This window comes from Bison bison, unplaced genomic scaffold, assembly GCF_000754665.1.
Source record: "Bison bison bison isolate TAMUID 2011002044 unplaced genomic scaffold, Bison_UMD1.0 scf7180017845562, whole genome shotgun sequence".
NCBI lineage: Eukaryota > Metazoa > Chordata > Mammalia > Artiodactyla > Bovidae > Bison > Bison bison.
The window spans coordinates 13,552-18,819 of NW_011476135.1; positions in this window are offsets into that span (position 1 = coordinate 13,552).

The window sequence follows — 5,268 nt, forward strand, 5'->3', positions numbered from 1 at the left end:
AGGACCCGGGGATGCCAGCAGCCTCCATGGACGCCTGGTAGTTCCTCAGCTGGTGGATCCGCTGCTGCTCCAGGAGGAGGGCTTGCTGCAGGTGGAGAAAAGGGGCCACTCTGTTGCTTCCCGGCATCTCCAGTCCCCGGCTGCAGGGCTACGGGGGCCCCTCTCCCAGATCCTCCACCACACTGCCCCCGGGCTCCCAGTGCAGAACCTCATGCCAGGCTGCTGGGGAGAAGCCTGCCCTCTGGGCCAGGAGGGTGGCCAGCAAGGCGGCGGCCTAGGGCCCTGCTGATGAGTCTGCACATCCCCATGGGGAGATAGACCGTCAGTGGAAAAGCCTGCTCAGAGCTGATGGGAGGTTGGGGTAGCCTGGGGGCCGTGGAGGGCTCCTTGAGGAGGTGACACCTGGGGGCAGGGTGGCAGTACCCAGGCAGAGGGTGCTGGCGGTGGGGTGGACTCTGGGGTGTGAAGGCAGGGACTCGGGGCAGGTCCGGTTTTGCCCAGGGAGGTGGATGGAGCCCGGGGAGAAGTGGTGGGATGGGTCGGGGGCCTGCCGGCCCTGCCAGGAGCACGGCTGCTTCTGTGGGGACCTGGGGGGTCTCCTCCCTGCACGGCCGAGGAGGGAAGGGCAGGACTCCCTACTTTGGACCCCCCCTGCAGGAGGTGAGGAGCAGGCCGCTGCCCCTGCCTTGGGCCTCCCTCCTCAGGTGCTTCCTCCTGCGGCCTCTCCAGACGTGACACCTGACGCCTCCGGAGCAGGTGCCCATCTCAAGGTGACTCTGCAGACTGCTGCGCATGCCACCGCATTTCCCCGAGACGAGCTCTGCTTGCGGTTCTCCCGAGAACCAGACACCCAGCGCCTCTGCTCACTGCCTCAGGCTCAGAGCCCAGGAATAATTCCCTAAGAGAATGCCGACCACCTTATCATTGGCAAGACACCAGCCCTAAAAAACTGCCTCCCAGTTTCACACCAGACAGTAAGAGCATGGCGCTGAATTCCAGTTATAAGAGGAGACCGCCGCCTCTGTGAATGGGCGAGGCCCTGACCTAAGCCCCCAGCGCGGGAACGAGGCCCGCAGCCCGGACGGCCCGCCTGGCGCACTCACACTGCAGGAGTCTACACGGCCGCGGGGACAGTGGCTTCCCCTGCCCTGACCTCCTGCTGTCATTAGCATTGGCTCCAGGGCCCCTTGAAGAGCAGGGGTTTAGCGCTAACACCGGCTGACACGTGAGACAGGCTGCCCTCTGAATGAGGACTAGCGAAAGTGACCGCCAGCCACCTGTGGCCCCGCCTTTAAATGCGAAGCCACGGAGAAGGCTGGCCTGCTACCCAAGAGAGGCTCCCGGGAAACGGAGGCGCTGAGCTGAGCCTGGGTGTCACCTCCCACCCTGGTCCCAGGGGCAGTGGGGGAGGCACCCCCTGGGCTGTCGGGGGAGGAGTCGTCTGCCTGGGCGGCCAGCACCGGGCCCACGGGGAGGGTTGGGTGAGCCAGGGCCCCACATCCCAGGTGCTGAGCTCCACAATGAAGGACACCATTAGATCTTAGAGTCCACCCCTCGGACGCCCTGGCCCAGCTTCTCAGGAACAACACGGGGTTTTGACTCGCTAGCTGACTGTCCCAGTGTTTTCTCGTCCCAGCCATATTACTCTTCCCTGTAAGTTAGTGAATCATTATTGGATATATTTATCAGTCTCTTAGGAGTCTGTTAGCTGTGTGTCAGTGCCAGGGAACCTCACTGGCTCTGGGTGTCCAGACCAGGCTGCTTTTCTGGATCTGTCAGGCTGGTCACTAGTGTCTTCTTGGCCCCAAAAGTCCTGGCTTCTGACCAGATGCTGCAAACCTTCTTGATCAATGATTAAGTCAGCCTCCCTCTTCCCCTTCTATGCTGAATCCACCAGCATTCAGATTTGGGTTAATCTGCAGCCTTTGGGCCTGAAGGGGAACCATCCCTAGGGAGTCTGGGGCTTGTTCAGCTGAGAAGCAGGTGTATAAATACACACAGTGGACAGAGGGCCAGTGTCTCTGCGGGTGATGCCTGCAAAGCAAGGCTGACATCACATCTGCCTCCTGTATCAACAGGGAAAGCTAGGGGCCTGGATCGGCAGGTTTGGAGAACGACGCCCTTGGACTTGCTCTAGGGGCCCTGCTCACCCCCTGCTGCCCGCCCCCCTGCTCTGTGGGTACCTGTCTGAAGAGCAGCTCCTGCTCTGTGGGCGGCCGCTGGCCGGGCTCCGCCTCCCGCGGGGGCTCTGTCTCCTCGTCATCACTCTCGATGGGCTCCTGCTTCACCTGCACCCCGGCCAGCGCGTGGGCCTCCTTCTGCCCTGGGAGCCGGTCCAGGAAGGGCTCCTCCAGGAGCGCCTGGTGCTCCCGCAGCTCCTCCTCTGTCTCCTCGGGGTGGCTCTCGGGCTGCCGGGCCGGCTCGCTGGGTTTGGGGATCATCTGTAACACAGGGGTACCGGGTGCAGCGTGGCGGGACGGGGGTGAGGGAGGTGCTGGGACAGGAAGGGTGTGGTCACAGAGCCCACGTCTCGGGATCAGAGGGTCTGACCATCCACGGACGCTGTTACCCCGGGCTGAGGCAGGACACACACACAGACAGACAGACACAGACAGACACAGAGCCCCTGTCTCAGGAACAATGGGGCTGATCCTCCGAGGATGTTGTCACTCTTGGCTGAGGCAGGGGACACGCAGACACACACACGCAGACATGCACACACACGCCAGGCACTGTACACACACACACACACACACACACACACACGCACACGCAGACACACACACACACACGCAGACACACACACACACACACACACACACGCAGCACTGACACACACACACACACACACACACACACACACACACACACACACACACACACACAGGCGCTGTCCGTGGTGCTGAGATAAAACACAGCCTAGCGTGGTACCTTGGAGAAGGTGATGGCACCCCACTCCAGTACTCTTGCCTGGAAAATCCCATGACGGATGAGCCTGGTAGGCTGCAGTCCATGGGGTCGCTAAGAGTTGGACACGACTGAGTGACTTCACTTTTACTTTTCACTTGCATGCACTGGAGAAGGAAACAGCAACCCACTCCAGTGTTCTTGCCTGGAGAATCCCAGGGACGGGGAAGCCTGGTGGGCTGCTGTCTATGGGGTCGCACAGTCGGACATGACTAAAGCGACTTAGCAGCAGCAGCAGCAACGTGGTACCTGCTGTCATGTGCCTGTCTGCCAGGCCCAGTGAATCGCAATGCGGTCACTCACCACAATCGCGAGGTGTTGGCCCACGTCCGTACCTGGGTGTGAAGTGGGACCGGGGTGGGTGTACCCTCCTTCCTTCTCAGTCATCCCACCCGCCACCCCAGCAGCTCACACCCAGGCACCACGGGGACAGGCGGCCTCTGAGTCCACTCACCTGTGCCGCTGGCCCTGAGCCCGCAGCCGGCACACCATGCCCCCTCCCTGCTGAACTTCCACACACAAGAGCCCCGCCCTGGCAGGAAGGACGGATCCTTCCCCACGTCCTGACTGTTTCTAGAAGGAAAGCAAGGGCTTCCGAGAAGCCTTAAGTTTTAGTCCTGAGCACTTGTGTTTTAAAAAGTCCTTATGGAGCCACCTGCTCCCTGACCCACACCTGGACGAGCGCAGCCTGGCCCCTGAGGGGAGGACTGGGGACGCCTGTGCTAGGGCTGGGCTGCATTTGTGGTAGCTGGCCGGGGTCAGCTGTACCGCGGGCCCCAGGGCCAGGCCCCAGAGGAGGACAGACCCACTGACACCCTCCGGAACAGCTGGCTTGCTCTGCCGAGTGAGCAGTTTCCACTGGGCTAGGGGCTTGTTCTAGTGACCGTCCCCTGAGCTGCTGTGCTAAGCTCTGCAAAGGAAGCACGCTGTGAAAGGCACGCCCCAGCCTCTCTACATCCGCCCCAAGGCACCATCTCCTGAGGAAGTTTCAATCCAGCCAGAACACGGAGGACGCTGCTCCGTGAGCAGGTCCGAGCCCAGTGGAAGGTGAGGGGCGTGAGTGGGGACACAGCCGCGGGGTGGGCAGGGGGCAGACAGGCTCCGAACCATTTCGAGTGAACAATCCTCCAACCTTACATCTGGTGATTTGACTGACTTCTCACAGTGGTTCATCCAAAAAAGTGTTCTGAACATCTGTCTTTGAAGATTTGGGGATCTGTCCATCTCATCTGCTTCCCACATACCTGCAGCCAGTGAGGCCCCCCTCTGAGCTTTGTGCCTGGACAGAGTCCACTGAGGGTGAGACCACCAGTACCCCCAGATCGGGCTGGGGGCAGGAGGACCCATCTCCACCAGCAGGGGGCGCTGGGTCTCTCCCAGGCCCCCCAGGTCCACAGGGGCCTGTAAACCTCAGCAGGTGGCATCAGGAGTCTCAGCTTTACGGTCCGTGGGGTCAAAGCGCTCGCATTTCTGTCATCCCTCAACGTTTGGTGCAGAGCCCAACAGGTAACAGGCTGGGGTTGATGGGGAGGGTTGATGGGAGGTTTGGGGAACACAGGGCCTGGGCAGGTGGCTGGGGGACAGACTGGTGAGTAGATGTCACAGCAGAGTGACGGGGAGGGAACAAGGATGCGGGAGAGTGGGAGAAGGCAAGGCCCCTGTGATGTGCTCCAGGGTGAGGCTGTGAGAGAAGAGGCTGTGGGCACTGGGTGGGGGTCAGGGAAGAGGACACGGGGACGGGGCATGGACAGCGGGGGGGACATGGGGACGGGAGCCCCCAGCACCACAGACTTAAGCCTCCAGATGATGGTCTGGGAGGCAGGTGCTGTCTCAGAGCGGGAGGCGAGCTCCTCTCTGCTGTGGGAAGATCCCAAAGAGTCAGGCTGAGAACGGGTGGGGTCAGGTGACTGCCTGCAGAGAAATGACCCTTTGGGGGCTCAGCGGGGAGGGGGCGGAAGGTCAGCAGAGGGGCTGGTCCAGGCACACCAGGGTACCCCGGGGATTCCAGGCCAGGTGCCTGAGGACACCTGCATGGAGGAAGGTCGGGGCGGGAGGGGCATGGGACCCGGGCCTGCCGCAGAGAGGCTGAGACCCAAACTCTGGGAGATCTGCAAGGGGCTGTCCTGGGAAGGGGGATCCGAGCAAGGGGTAGGGCGATGGGCCAGGGCTTGAGGTGATGGTTAGGAAGAAGGCAGACGGGAAACGGAGGTGGGAAGCATGGATGCTCCAGGCTAGGCTTGCGGAGCCGGGGGGGCCGAGAGCCTGGGAGGGCACGCGGACAGAGGGAGCAGGAGAGAGGCT